The sequence below is a fragment of the Rhinatrema bivittatum genome, chromosome 3 (assembly GCF_901001135.1).
Source record: "Rhinatrema bivittatum chromosome 3, aRhiBiv1.1, whole genome shotgun sequence".
Taxonomy (NCBI): Eukaryota; Metazoa; Chordata; class Amphibia; order Gymnophiona; family Rhinatrematidae; genus Rhinatrema; species Rhinatrema bivittatum.
In genome coordinates, this window is record NC_042617.1 from 451,431,440 (window position 1) to 451,447,518 (window position 16,079).

Below are 16,079 nucleotides of genomic sequence, written 5' to 3' on the forward strand. Positions count from 1 at the left end.
GGATTTACACATGTAAATGAATATACTATTCTAGCAATTTTCAAAAGACGTGGATTTACAAGGTAAATCCTATAGATAATTCAATGGTATATAATGTAGCAACTTTCAAAAGCCCACTCACATGGGTAAACTGCATTTATATGTGCAAAACCCATTTTTAAGCATGTAAATACTTTTGAAAAACATGCCCATAGGGAGGGCAATATGCAAAATCTATTTACTTAGATAAAAGGGGAGTCAAAAAATTGTGCGTACTTTCTCTTTGAAAACTGATGGAAAACCTATAGGAAAAATCTGCATAGTTTTGAAAGACGCCTCCTTAAACTGTACCTTAGCCTCTTGCACCCTGCCACATGTCAAAAATAACCTAACATGTGCGGCAAATATCAGTCCTGCTAACACTTTCCTTTGAAACAAAGCACAATAAAAAACCTATTTACAAAAGGGTTCTGTTGGGCCACTTGTGATACTGTTCTGAAAATACAGACACAGATATTACACCACTGGTCCATTACTGGTGAGCAAATTCCTGCTGTTGTCTCTATTGTTAGTTTGCAGAGTTGCTCCTGCCACCGGCTTGTGACAAATATTAGCCCCCCCTTCCCCCCTGACCCTCCCGACATGCCCCCCCCCCCCCCCCCGGGATACCTTTCTTTTTCATGCCGGGAGCAAGGGACCCTCTGTGCCTCCAGAGCTGCTCTGACAGATGCAACGCTAGAAGCATAAACTCATGTTCAAGCTTACACTTCCAGCACTGCCTCTGTTAAAGCAACGCAGAGGGTCCCTCGCTTCTGACATGAAAAAATAAGGTATCAGGGGGAGAAGGGTGGGCTGGCACCAGATATCTTCCTTCCGGGTAGATGAGGGGGAGGGGGGGGCATTTTTAACAATAATCGGGACAGGGGCCCAGCGTATAATAATAGGCACTTCACAAAATTTAAAACTGGTTTGGGGGGGGGGGGTAAGCATAGCATGGCCAACAGGGCATCTGTATTACGTTTTGGGAGGAAGGAAGGGGATTGGCCTGCTGGTCCTTTTATTTCTTTTGTTTGGACTGTTTCTGATAGCGCTTCCCAGCCAAATATCTTTTAACGATATCTGGTTAAGTAGCACGTTATCCGGCCACACAAGGCTAGATAACATTCAACCTGCTCAGAAGCAGGTTGTCTAACGTTATCGGGCTAACTTAGCAAGGTATGTCATATTCAGCTAAGTCAGCCAAGTAACTTAACCCCTCCCCGGAACACCCCTGGAACACCTTTTTTTTTAATCCGGCACTTATATGTAATTTATCCAGATAAGTGGCTGAATATGCCTATTTTGCCATTTAGACGGATAACTTTTGAGTTATCTGTCTAAATGGCTTTTGAATATGGAACTCTGGGTTTACATGTGTGAGAATGACTCAACAGTGAAGACTGATTCTACAGCGATGATGTATTTATGATTTGATATGCATGGGGCATGAGTTGAAATATACCCATAAGATAAGTTATTTTATGTGCATTTTTCAAAACTCTATTTAAAAATTTCAGGACAAATGAGTAGAGATCATGACAAGGCATTTTTGAACTAAATTGTGTTATGATGATCCTTAATTATCACAATTAGGGGGTGAAAAGCTCTGTTAATGCATGCAATAGCATCATATTGTATGGTGTGATGCAAATAGGAGGAGTTAGGGGTGGGCTAGCCTGTCTGTGAAGAACTATTGCACAGCTGTGTGCCAATTTTAACAACACCTTTTTGAATTGTGTTAGCCTTTTGTAAGGAGAGAGAGAGAGAGAGAGAGTGGCCATAATGTCATCCCCTTAGATAGGTATTTGTATCCCTATGGTAGGGCCACCTAGTAACTCGAGGTGGGGTTTAGGTATGAGTGTAGGGGGTTAGGGGCCCACTTTGACATTCTACATGACACGTACGAACAGAACAGTGGTCTCTTGTAAAGATCTGATGGCCTTCGGAGTGAGGAAACTCACTCCAAGATGAGATTTGGGCAATGTTCTCTCCACCTAGCTTGATGTTACCCAGGTAGCAACTTTCCTATTTTAAATACAAGCTGAATTTTGAAACTGGATATTCAAAAGTGACTATTGATAGTGTGTGAGAACAGACTGAGCAGTGTCTGCATGATTGATGACCTGAAAAATGACTTTGGGTGGCTGGCAAAACTGAATCACTTAGATGTGAATGAACCAAAATGTCCTTCAAATTTCTGCGATCAAAAAACTTATGTAAAGACAGAATAGGCCAATGACGGCTTATAATGGTAGTGATATCCCTACAAGAGTAGAAAATGGCAGTATACAATTAATGTACCCTTCTGACGTCTGATTTTGAGGAATAAACAAAAAATCACGATTCGCATAGAGAGCGCGTTTAAAAGCTCTACGAAGAATGCGTTGAGGGTACCCTCTTTCCCTGAACCTGGACAGCATCTGCTTAGCCTGAGAGATAAAATCATCCTTTGAAGAGCAGATCTGCTGAAGCCTGAGTAGTTGCCCAATAGGAATATTTGTTCTTAAAGCAGAGGGGTGATGACTATCAAATCTTAGCAGTGTATTTCGATCGGTGTTCTTACGAAAAATTGAAGTAGAGAAATTACCATTAGAAAAGGTAACTGAAACATCCAAAAAAGAAATATGAGAAGAATTGATGGAAAAATTAAATTGAAGGTGTTCATTACAGCTGTTAAGCCAGTCAAAAAATAAGAAAAACTGAATGTCAGTACCGGTCCATACTAAAAAAATATCATCAATGTATCAATGCCATATTGGAATGAAACATAACCATGTAGAAAGGTATACAAAATTTTCCTCAAATTTTTCAACATAAAGACAGGCGAGGCTAGGTGCCATAGTGGTGCCCATCGCCGTCCCTTTTATCTGTTGGTATAGTGTAATCTGAAACTGAAAATAGTTGCGGGTAAGGGCTAAATGTGTAAGAGTGAGTAGAAAAGAGGTAGGAACACGGACAGGACCTGGTCATTGATCTAAAATGTTTTCAGTCAATGATAAGGCATCTTCCTGAGGAATATTAGTGTAAAGAGAGATGATATCCAGGGTGACCAAAAAACATGGGGGTAATGGGTGGAGAGACATTGTCCAAAATGGTGATAAAATGACTTGAGTCTCTGACATAGGAACAACTTTGACACACTAAGGGTTGCAAAAAAACATCAACAAATTGTGACAAAGGTTCTAAAACAGAACCTATGCCAGAGACAATAGGGTGACCCAGAGGGCTGCATAAAGTCTTATGTATCTTGGGCAAAATGTAAAACATTGGGATCCGAGTAAATTCTACCTGAAGGAAAGTGGCCTCACGAGGGGTGATTTGATTTAATTCCAATGCTTGTTGTACAACATCCTTAATAGTGTTTTGTAAATCATGTGCTCATATTCTAAAATAGCCTGACCGCATGCACATGTGCGTTCAATTTTAAGTGGATGTGTGTCTGCGTGCGCAAATGCTGCTTCTACCACAGAAGTGGGGGAATTTTAAAAGACGTGTGCCGATGCCATTGACAGTTTTCCCAGTTTGTCCAGTTAAGGGATAGGACTTCCAACCCCCTTAGTTTATTAGCCTCTCTTCCACCTTGACAGACCCAACCTTTAACACTCCACTGATCAGTCTACATGTCATCCATAGCAGAAGTTAAGTTATGTTCCGGGGGACCCGATGCACACCAGTGTGCATAAGTATTTTTGTGCAAATTTAATGATTACATTTCAAAACACACCCAGGCACCCCACTTCTTTTTGGAAAATTTTCATTTGTGCATGCAGCAGCATGTATGAACGTATCCGGACAGTTTTTAAAATACACTCAGCGTACACTGGCTTGAAAATTAGCGCATCCCCTAATTTTGGTGCGCGTCTGGCTTTTAAACTTCACCTTTTAGTGTATTTGGATTTTCAGAAGGCATTTGACAAGAGACACTCAGTAATGGGAGAGAAGGCAATGCCCTTTTGTGGACTGCCAACTGGTTAAAAGAAAGGTAAACAGTGGAGTGCCTCAGGGACCCACGTTTGTCCCGGGGCTTTAAAAAATGGGCAGTCCGGGGGCGTGGCATGGCGGCAGTCCGGGGGCGTTCCCAAGTCCTCCGGCACAGCGCGCAAGTTACGCCTGCCAGAGGCAGGCGTAACTTGCGCGCTGCCAGAGGCAGGCGTAACACCATCAAATAAGGTGGGGGGGGGATTTAGGTAGGACCGGGGGGGTGGGTTACATAGGGGAAGGGAGGGAAAGGTGGGGGGGATCAAAAAAAAAGTTCCCTCCAAGGCCGCTCCGATTTCGGAGCAGCCTTGGAGGGAACAGGGAAAGTCTTCGGGGCTCCCCTTGGGCTCAGCACGCGCAAGGTGCACAAATGTGCACCCCCTTGCGCGCGCCGACCCCGGATTTTATAACATGCGCGTGGCAGCGCACACATGTTATAAAATTGGGCGTAGATTTTTGCGCGCTGGGTTGCGCGCTCAAATCTACGCCCGCGCATAAGTTTTAAAATCTGGCCCTATGTGCATAAAAATTGGCATATATCCAAGTAAACAGCCTCTACGCTCGTTCTCTATATTTTATAAAAGTCAAAAATTGCACATAGTTTCACTTTCGTACGCACAGATACACGTGTAAAAAAAGGGACAGTCTAGGAGTGTTCGAGGATAGGGCCAACACATACCAATAAATTGCCATTTTAAAAGACACTTTCCCATGGACCTTTTTTAATTTTCTTGCATATTTTTACTCCTGATAATTATCTGGCATAAATAATATTAAATGTTTTTATTGTGTAGTACTGACTGGGTGGGAGTTCTGGGTAAACTAGGGGGAGTTGAGGCTGAATAACCAGGTGTTACATTTACTGCTCACTGGACATTCTGCCTGCAGCTTCACTCAGCCAATAATTTCGCCTGATCTTTGACCAGTCCAGGCATGTTTTGTCCCCTGCAATTGAACTTTTTCGGATTCAGCAAGGCACTCACTCAGTTGGTGAATATGTGGTGTAATTTCTTACTTTGGTCTTTGAACTTGGTTGGGGCGAGGACAGCAAAACCACCATTTTTTAGCAAGGATTATCTGGGATGATAAAAGATAAATTAGCTGCTCGGGACCTTCCCCATTCCTAGAAGCCCTGGCCATTCATACAGATATGAGGTTTCAGGAAAAAGCTCGAGAGAAGAAGATCTCCCATCGGTCCACACCCATGGCTTCCAAGCCTCTGACTCTCGGAGTCCACCTCCGAACCATCGAGGATCGTTGCCTGTGAAGATCCCATGCAACTGAGTAACTTTTGACTTTCGATAGATGAAAAACAAAGGCGATGACTGCACAACCTCTGCCTCTACTGCGCTACATAAGGATATTTCATCAGTCGGTGTCCCGAGAAACCGGAAAACTCTGTAAAAAAAAAAAAAAAAAAAAAGTCTTGTCGGGAGCTTAGCATTTCACCATCCTGCTTCCTCTTCACAATTAATAATACCAGTATGCTTCGCCTACAGAAAACATTCAGTTCAGATGGAAGCCTTAGTAGGTTCAGAAGCCAGGAGCAACTTTATCCTGGAATCACTGTTATATCAATGTGGCTGCCCTACAACCAGCTTAACCACCTCCTGTGTCATTTCTTCCATCTACGGAGAAACTCTACCTGCTTCCCTGACCACAGCCTCTTTGCATATTACGATGCAGATTGGGCCTCACCAAGAGGATCTTCAGTTCTATGTACTATCTAATGCATCCAGCCCTCTTGTACTTGGACAACCCTGGCTTAGGCTCCATCAACCATTCATTGACTGGAATACCTTACAGATTAACCAATGGGGTCCATCCTGCCAGGAGCATTGTTCTGTCTCATCCATATTTCCAGGCACTTCACTCCAAACCGCCTTGCCTGAAGAAACAGACCTTCCGCTCCCATATACGTCCTGTTCCTGCTCGAGTTCTGACGTATGTCGTCTTCCTGTCAAAGGATCCTTGTCTGTAATCTGGACTTTCCTCCAAATGTTTCTTCAGTCCAGCCCCAAAATCAAAGAATCTCTGGATCCCATGTCAAGAACCCAAGCTCCTGGTTGGTAAAAAGATGCCTTTATTTCCTCAGAAGCCAAAGAGAAGAGGCCTCAGGAGAGGGCTTAGAAGAGGGGATACAGTTATGTTTACTGCTCGCAGGGCAGTCCTGCAAGCAGTTCACTCACCCTGAAACTGCCAGCCAGTCACTGCTGCTACTCGTAGAAGGGAACCGCTGCCGCTCCAGCCTTGCCTCTAGGCGCGTGTGTGCAAAGCGCATGCTAAGTTATGAAGACCATGCAGCGGGAATCCAGGCTCCCGTCACATTCTGATGATGTCACATAGCTGGGTATTTAAACCCGAGCTGTGCAACCCGCGTTTCCTCAGCAAAAAGGCCTCCTGGAAGTCTTCAGCCTTGCTCTGCTCATCTTCAGCCTTGCTCCAGTTTTCAGCTTCCGCTATAGCCTCTTGGACTCTGTCATAGCCTGACCCATGCCAAGACTCGCCCATCCGCTGTCAGCGCAGACCTCAGGGCCCTGCCCACAATGTTGCGTCATTTGCACTACAGCAAGAAGGGCTCACGTTCATGTCGCTTGCAACACCAGGAAGGTCTCAATGATCTGGAGAAGGACTGGTCAAAATGGTGGACTAACTGGTAAAACTGCTAATTTCCTTGTCACACACATGATTTAAAATTGGTCGATTTATGCGCTTAAATGTCTTATGCAAGTAAGTCCAATTTTACCTGCGACCAAATTTTCAAAACCTCTCGTCCGTAAAAATCGGTAGATATGCGCGGAAGTATCAGGGTTCATAAGAGGAGTAGGCCAGGGGCTGGGTCTTGGCAGGTTGGGAGCTGGTGGGGACAGTGCCATTAGATACTGTCCCAAGGAAGTGTACGCCGGCAGCTGGCCGACGCGCAGTTAGTTCTGCTCCAAAGGAGCAGTAAGTAAGTAAACAAAAAATTGGGGATACATAGGATTAGTTTAGGGGTCGGGGAGGAGAGGGGAAAAAGGTGGAAGGGAAGGTAGGAGTATAGGAAAATTCCCTTACACTCAGCTCCTTAATTGGAGCGGACTGGGAGGGAACTGGCAAAGGCCCGATCGCATCGTTGCACCTACTTTACAAAATCCCCCCCCCCCCCCCCCCGTGTGTGTGCGAGTCATGACCCGCCTGCACAGGCGCACGCCGATATTAAAATCAGGCATGCATGTGCGCACGGGAATCATATTTTAAAACATGCACACGCCGACGCACACGTTATAAAATCGACATGTCCATGTGTGCATGCCGGGAACCGCGCACACATGGACGCACATGTGCGCCTTTTAAAATTAACTCCTTATACGTGCGTAAGAGACTAAACTGAAACTAAGAGAAGCGTTTTCTCATGCAGGTCCTTTTATTGTGGAACACATTACAATATGATCTAAGATCAATGATTTGTCATCTTTTCAGAAAAAGTGTAAAACATTGTTATTTTCCAATGCATTCTCTTGATATATTTTTGACGTTATGATTTTATGTATTTGGAGTGTCTTGAATGTTTCTATTTTTCTGTATATTGTTTTGTAGCCTTGTGGAAAAGGCAATTAAATTTAAAAATAAATATATTAATAAAATATATTATTTTGGGTGCTATAAAATCATAGCCCTTGGAAAAGCTAAACCTACGTTTAAGTACTATTGTGGGTTGAATGGACATTAGTAAATTGAAACTGAATCCCACAAAAACAGAAGTGCTATGGATAAAAAAATCCAAACCTCAAGTCCTTATCGCCAATCTGGACTTAGATGGGATGGTTCTTGTAACACAAGGTATCTTGTATTAAAAATCTGGCTATTTCAGTGGACATTTGGAACTTAGAGGTCGATTTTAAAATGTCCACATGTGTGCGTAAGTGGGCCGTGTGTGAGCAATGCAGATTTTAAAAGCTGTGAAGTACACGTGCATATACCCATGTGTGTGTCAAAAAAAAAAAAAAAAAGAGTGTGGTGTTTTGGGGACAGGTTGCACAAGAAATTTCTGATATTATTAACTTGCCCTTCCATTTGACAACTCGCCTGGGGCTTCTTGAGCGATGGGAAGGATCACTAGTTCCCTCTAACAAAGATTTCTGGTTGCGCAACTTGTCCTCGCATCACGACTTATGGTCGCTACCTTTTGGAAATTCTCTGGGGGTTGACTATTGGGAAAAGCAATGTCACGTTGTTTCTGCTCTTGAAAAACTTTGCTATGAAATGAAGAGTGAGATTCATAAGTATGATGCTATTTGGCATTGCTATAACGGATATTACGACTTGGATGGGGTCTAAAAAAAGTGGGTGGAAAAGGGGTGGGCATGGGTGTTCCGGGACGGGCCAACGGTTACAGACGGAACTCTGTATTTTAAAACCGGAGACCACAGTGTGCATTGGCTTATCTGTGTAACTTTACTGTGCTCGGATGAGCAGCACGCCTGTAGATGTCGAGTTTTAGGGCTTAAAGTACAGAGTGAGTTGTCTGGGTCAACAGGGGGTGCTCAGGTCTTGAAGACCTTGATATTAACTGGGCAAACTGGTAGACTACTTGGAAAAATTGGGTTGTCCCTCATGTGAGCATGTTTTAAGATCTGCCTACATATGCATGTAAAAGCCAGCAAAGTCCTAGGAAAAATATGCGAAGTACATTTTCTCGAGGATTCTCTTAAGATTAGGCACATACACACAGGAGGTGTATTTTGAAACTTATGCGCATAAGTGTGTGCACAACTTAAAATTGCAATGTATTTCTGCTCAGATACGCAAGTGTATGGGCACACTCGTTTGTTTTAAAATTAGCCTGTTAGCTTTTAATTATTATGGCTTTTAATTTTATAATCATTGTATGCAAGGGATTGAATAAAGTTTTATATGTTGCAATTTTAGTCAGTTTATTATTTATTTGATAGCGTGTGCAGCAGACTATGCTGCATTTTATGATATTTTTATGTTATTCCTGCCTTCAGCTGCTTGGAAAGTTGGTCTACAAATTGAATAAATAAATTCAATATGCAGGAAAACTCTTGCAAAGCATACAATCATGTAACTATGTATTCTTAGGACTCTTGGAATATAAAAAAGTCATATAATGAGATTCTATTTGGCTACATTAGTAAGCATGACTCATCAACAGAGATTACTCCTACTATTACACAGTACTATTATCAAGACACCCAGTTTCCTGCAGCACATTCTGCAGCAAGCGTTATCAAATTCTGTGGCAGATTTTTTAAAATACTGTAGTAATTACATAGCAAATTTTCATAATTTTACACATTAAAATATATTTTATTAAACTTCATAAAAACAATAATTTTCCTGTGTACAGTTAATATATTTTGTTCTTTATTAGAGAAAAGGGGTGTTAGTGATTGAGACTGAGGAGGAAGGAGGGAAACAGATCTGGGAATGGGAAGAGAGGATATATCAAATGAAGTATAGGGGATCTCAGAGGAAGAAATGAAGAAGGGATCTCAGGCAGGAAGGGACAGAGGGATAAGGGATGTGAGGAGGATACAGGCACAGAAAGAGAAAAGGATTAGGGAGAAGAGGGGAGGAAGAGGGACTGGGGATGGAAGAGGAGGAAAGATTGGGTTGGGGAGAAGAAGGAAGGAGGAAAGAGTTGGGATGGGAGAAGAGAAGGAAGAAAAATTGAAGATGGAAGGAGATGTAGAGATCTTTGGGAGTGAGATCCCTCCCCTGCTCTCTTCATATCCCTACCTCCAATATCTACCCTCCTTCTGTCACCCTTTCTAGCCCATACTTTCTCTCTCCTTTCCTCCCTCAACGCCCACTCTTTTTATTGTTCCCATCCTACCTGCTTATACATACATACATACCCCCATCCAACCTTACCCAACATCTATCACACATTCCCATTCCCCAGTCTCCCCCTATCAAACATGCCTATCTCCCCAGACCCTTATCATACATATCCCCCAGCACCCTTACACACCCTTCAACTAAGCCCTTTCCCATAACCTCTCCAACCTATCACAACCCTCCCAATCGCACACCACCACTACCAACGCTTTCCCATAACCTCTCTCCAGCCTCCTCCCTGTTTCACACAACACCCCCATCTCAATTTTCTCATATCCTACCCAACATGGCTCCTTTCACACACCCCATCCCCCCCCCATCCTCTTTTTTTCCCCTTAGTCCTCCTCCAGCCGCTCTGATTTCACACAATCCCTTATCACCTCTTTCTCTAATCCCCCTCGCTTCTCCCTTGTTTCAGACAAAGATACACCTCATTTACATGATTCCCCCGCCATTTCCTTCTTCCCAACAATTCCCTTCCCCCACCCTGATCACACTGCAAGGAGGGGAAGGAAAGCAATAGTACGTTGGGATACATCTTTCTCCTCTGCTAACCTGGTCCCATTGCTGCTTTCAACCATGGAACACTGTCCCACGGCAGAAAGCAACAATGGGGCCTGGCCAGCAGAGAAGCAGGACACTGCCCAAAGTAATGCAGCTTGCCTCCTCTTCTCCATGTGATTAACATGTGAGGGAGGAGAGGAAGAGGGAATCAAGAAGGGCTCTGGAGGTGGCAGTTGAAAACACCACCATGGTAAAGGAGCCTTTTGCTTTTCCCACCTGACCCAGCTGGACCCAGCTCCTTCATCTCCTTTGGTGATTCTGTGGAGGATCAGCAAATTCCATGAGAAGAGGCAGATTTTGCAATCCTTCCTGTTATATGCACTCCTATCTCTGGAACACAAAGGGCTGCACACATTTCATTCACACCACATGCGGTTGTGATCATAAGTTTACATACCCCTGGCAGAATTTGTAAGATGTGTAACATTTTAAGAAACTAATGTGTGATCAGACAAACCATGTCTGTTATTTTTTTATATGTTTCAAATTAAACTATTATGCATCATAGAATTGCACAATCATGAAACAAACCATAGCAATAAAGGAAATAATAAAATGGTCCTGTTCAAAAGTTTGCACACCCTTGAATATTTGGGCTGATAATACACGCTCAAGTTGATACACACACAGGTTGAGATGGCATTTAAGGGTGGGTATCCACACCTGTGCCTTGTTTGATTGTAATTAGTGCCTGTGTATAGTCAATGAGTTTCTTAGCTCTTGAAAAACAAAATAATTTGGAGTGATGAGACCAAAATTAAACTTTATGGTCACAACCATAAGCACTATGTTTGGAGAGGCAACAACAAGGCCTATGAAGAGAAGCACACCATCCCTACCATGAAGTATAGAGGTGGATCTCTGCTGTTTTGGGGGTGGGAGTGGGGGTGAGTTACAGTGGCACAGGGAATTTAGTCAAACTTGATGGCAGGATGAATGCAGCATCTTATCAGAAAATATTGGAGGAGAATTTTCATTCATCAACCAGGAAAGCTGCACTTGCGGCACACTTGGACTTTCCAACACAACAATGATCTGAAACATAAGAGCAAAGTCGACCCTTCAGTGGCTACAGCAGAAGGAAGTGAAGGTTCTGGAGAGGCCATCACAGTCTCCTGACCTCAACATCATTGAACCACTTTGGGGAGAACTCAAACATGCAGTACATGCTAGTCAACCAAAGAATTTACAGGATCTGGAGGCTTTTTGCCGAGAGGAATTGGCAGCTTTACCACATGAGAAAATAAAGGTCCTCATTCACAACTATCACAAAAGACTGCAAGCCGTCATTGATGCAAAAGGGGGCAATACACGATATTACATACTAAGGGTATGCAAACTTTTGAACAGGACCATGGAGAAGTTACTACTTACCTGATAACTTCCTTTCCTTTAGTGAAGGGTAGGTCAATCCCAACGAATGGGTTATGTACCTCTGCCAGCAGATGGAAGTGGAGCAAAATCTGACATCATGGCTATATAGTCCTGCCCCGACATCAGCCTGCCAGTATTCTCTGGAAAGCCAAACTGTGGACAAACCTGATTAAACTTGAACATTATTAGCAACAGGCAACCATTTGTGTTTCTCAATCAACAAGAACACTGAGCTCAGCCAAAAGAAGGACAAATCTAGCAAACTAAGAGCTAGAGAAGTCATTGCCAGCAAAATCGGAAGGAGACAAATCTCTCTGAACATCCAAGCAGCTCTGACACAGGCTTAAAAAAAATCTCCGGCTGAATGGTTCTAATGTGGCAGGCAGCACAGATAGAGAGGCGCTTAGGTTTCTACGCCGTGGGCACCATACTATAACCACACAGCGCAATGAAGGTCCGTGCCTAGCTTTCCCGCATGTACAAGCAAGCCTAATATGTACGCACAAAAAAATATGCATACAAGCCCACTTGCTTAGGCCGCTCGAACTACTGGACGCCCAAACTGAACATCCAAGACTGACGCCTAAACTGGATGCGCAAGATGCGTGTGCAGAAGAAAGAACGCCCAACTGCATGCATAAACGAGAATGGGCGCACCCCCAGATGCGCAAGCGCTTGCAGATGTTCTGAAGCACAAAAAAGTGCACAAAAGTACCTCGCAGGCTACCGCACACCCAAAATGGGAGAAGCCTGGAAGCGGGGCCTAGCCAAACGGCTGCTCAATCTGCCTTGCCTCCATTCTCTTCTCACCTCACAGAACTTCCCAGAGACTTAAGTGGGACTTCCGAAAGCCGAGGAAACAGACCTTTCTCCTGCAGTCTTCCTGTCACTGACTCTTTTTTTTCTTAAAGTAAAAAAACTTTTATCTGAGCTCAGCCCTCCCTGGCTGAGAGCAGAAAACAGGTCCCAGCTGTAGGGGGAGAGGGCTAAAGCCTTCACTGCCAAGCCTCTCTCGGCATGCAACCACTAATTGGAAATTAAGTCCATGCCAGACAAGGCTACTGGACTGAGGCACTCTACCGAGGGAAGGACTGCACGGTATCACCTCAGGAGGCAAGCAGTGCTACATAGCCCTCTCCTTTCCAACTTCTTTCTTTTCTTCTTTTTTCTCCTTTTTTTTACTCAGAGGGAAATGCATATATCCACCATCTGCTGGAGACAGAGAATATTGGCAGGCTGATGTCGGGGTGGGACTATATAGCCGTGAAATAGGCTTTTGCGCCATCTCAGAGGTGCATAACCCACTCGTTAGGACTGACCTACCTGAACACATAAGAATTTATTTCTTTTATTGCTATGGTTTGTTTAATGATTGTGCTATTCTGTTTAATTTGAAACACATTAAAAATAACAAGACGTGTTTTATCTGATCACTCATGTCTTTTTAAAATGTTACATATCTTACAAATTCAGACAGGGATATGAAAACTTATGAGCACAACTGTACATATTTTCACTTATAGATTATTAATATCTCATACTGAATACAGCAGTACTCAACACATGGCATATGTGAAGTAACAACAGACAAACTAACAAAATAGAACACATTTATTTACACAAACATAATAATAGAAATTAAACAAAAACTCTTGGCATCTTGCATGTTGTATCAAACTCTGAGTCATGAAATTGGTTGTGATTTTGCTCTTGCCAGATGCCATGCTGCTGTTTCTGGGAGTTTGGGGAGCCTTTGCTTATCCTCCTCACTCTCCTAGATGTCATAGTAGGGATGCAAAAGAAGAAAAACCACATAAGAAAACGTATAATGAAATCCTTCCTTAAATGCTATGTGATAAACTAGAATGCAAATCTTAACAACCAAACTTACAGAGAAAGACAGGAAGCAGAGAGATGAAGGGGATGGGTAAGGCAGGAAATTATATACGATAAAAAATATTCAGAGGAGACAAATAAACAAGAATGCATGCAACTGCAAGATTATCGGGCAGAGAAAGGAAAACAAGCTTGCAATGAAGAACAAATATGTACTGCTAACCAACAAAAATATCCTTCCCACCTCTCACAGTCGTAAGTCAGGAACACATACAACGACTGAAACCTATCACAAAAATCATACAACACTGAAACATAAAGATGGACAATCTGTGTTTGGAAATGGATATTTTGGTCAGACTCAAATATACCACAAGCAAACGGTGAAAGACCAAAACCCAACTTAGGAATTTCCATTAAGATGGAAGGGTGGTCAGAAGAATGTACAGATCCACAAAAGTTTCCAAACTGAAGAAATAGGAGTTTATTAACAAATTTAGGGTGCCATTCAACATGCTCGTAGCCGCTATTGTTGCGGGTTTAAAAGGTCCTTCCCGACGCAGCTTGTCGAAACATGGTTCCATGTCGGGGGACTGTGTAATATTTTTGTTGAACTTGCAGTGCCAACCTAAAGTTGTTAATAAACGCCTATGTCTGCAATTTGAAAACCTTTATGGATCTGTACATTCTTCTGGCCACCCTTCCATCTTCCCAGACTCAAATATACAACATGGGCACAGCAACCATATTGTCACAATAGCAAGCACATCATACAGACACCAGATGAACTAAAACTTACAACTACAGAGAAACACAGCATCAGAGAAGCATTCAAAACTGCATTAAACTGTTTACTCACTTCCTTGGTGACGAATGCATGCCAAAATGGACTCTGACTTGAGGTTCACATCTGAACCCTCCTTTAGATACCAGAACACATTTGTGCCTGGGTGTTCCTCTTGCTACTGAAGAGGAAGAGTGCCCAGAGAAGGATGAGGAGTATCAAAGCCCTCACTGTGCTGAAATACATAGATGTTAAAACATGTTGGCTAACATACAACCACAAAATAGGAGACCTCTCTCTCAATCCCTCAGCATTTATTGATTTACACTTCTGCAAAAAGAAATAAAAGTTCATCTTACTGCTGGGCTCAGGGAGAATTTTGTATCCCAGACACCGGCAACTGCCTGCTCCTCTACAAAAATGTAATCACACGCTTGTGGTGCAGGAGCCACCTCTGGGGACATCTGGAATATGGATTAGCGTTGATGAGGGGATATGCTATAGTAAGGCTCTTTCTTAGAAATAGCCAAAAGAAAAACAAACAAATTCTGATAGGGGACTGCATAGAGAGGGTTCTGCATGGTGGTGCAGTTCCTGGAAGGCTGCAACTATATGAATACTTACTTAAAACATCCCTTGCAAAAAGAAAAATTAAAACTAATGCACAAAGGGAAGAAAATAGCTCTCATCTGATGAATCTTGCAGTGATGATGATGATGTAAGATCGGTGTGGAATGCACTTTTGGCACCATTAAAACTAGGCTGAAGTAGCCATGTTAACTGTTTTTGGTGGACACTGTTTTTAGACGCTGTTAATCACTCAACTGTTTCTGAAGCTGCAGCCAAAACAGTAAATGAGTACCAGACCAATTAAGACAACATTCTAGTAATTGATACTGACAACACTAATTACATGAAAAAAAATTGCGGATTTTGTACATTGTTTCCAGAAGCTGCACATATCATTAGTTTGACACATATTAACCTAATTGGTGAGTCATTCAGAAAGTCTTTATACACCAGGTTAATACATTTGTAAGCTGTTTCAGAAAGCATGTTCTTAACTCTGCTGGTAGAAAAGAACAATATCTTTGTTTCATAGACAAAGGTTTTGAGATACTAAAGCACACGTATCTCCTGGTCCTGTGGAAATGCTAGTCCCAGGCTCTTCAGAATCACTCACTCAACTTATAATTAAGCTCTGGAATTCGTTGCCAGAGGATGTGGAGAAAGCTATTATTTATTTATTTATTTTTAATTTTTATATACCGACATTCTTACATCCGATGTAAATCATACCGGTTTACATTAAACAGAATAGCAGGAAATAAATTTCCATAGTCTAATACAATGAACATTTCTAATTAAAATTGTTAACAAGCAAAAAGAAAAGGTAAAGAATTGGAATAAAGGTTAAATAACAGAAAAATATAAAAGTTCTCACTATGTTATATGTTATAGTGTAGCTATGTTTAAAAAAAGGCTTCGACAAGTTCCTGGAGGAAAAGTCCATTAACCATTATTAAGGTACAGCTGCAGAAATCTACTGCTTGTTCTCGGGATAAGCAGCTTGGAATCTGTCTACCTCTTGGGATCCTGTCAAGAACTTCTGACCTCGATTGGTCGCTGTTAGAAACAGGACACTAGGCTTGATGGACCTTTGGTCTGTCACAGTATGGCA

The 16,079-nt window shown here is 42.6% G+C and overlaps 1 protein-coding gene and 1 long non-coding RNA gene across 4 annotated transcripts in view; both read right to left on the reverse strand.

The window, feature by feature from the left end:
• RNF144A (ring finger protein 144A) overlaps window positions 1-16,079 on the reverse strand; it is a gene marked incomplete at its 3' end in the record, with an annotated part of 87,285 nt that overhangs the window by 40,516 nt on the left and 30,690 nt on the right. Inside the window, 1 exon segment of one of the 3 annotated variants that reach the window (XM_029595897.1) lies at window positions 10,621-11,509. 3 annotated transcript variants of the gene reach the window in all.
• LOC115088032 lies at window positions 13,375-15,622 on the reverse strand. Its single transcript, XR_003855692.1, has 2 exons — window positions 14,474-15,622; window positions 13,375-13,552 (listed from the first exon to the last, which is right to left on the reverse strand). It is a non-coding gene; the product is annotated as an uncharacterized LOC115088032 (long non-coding RNA).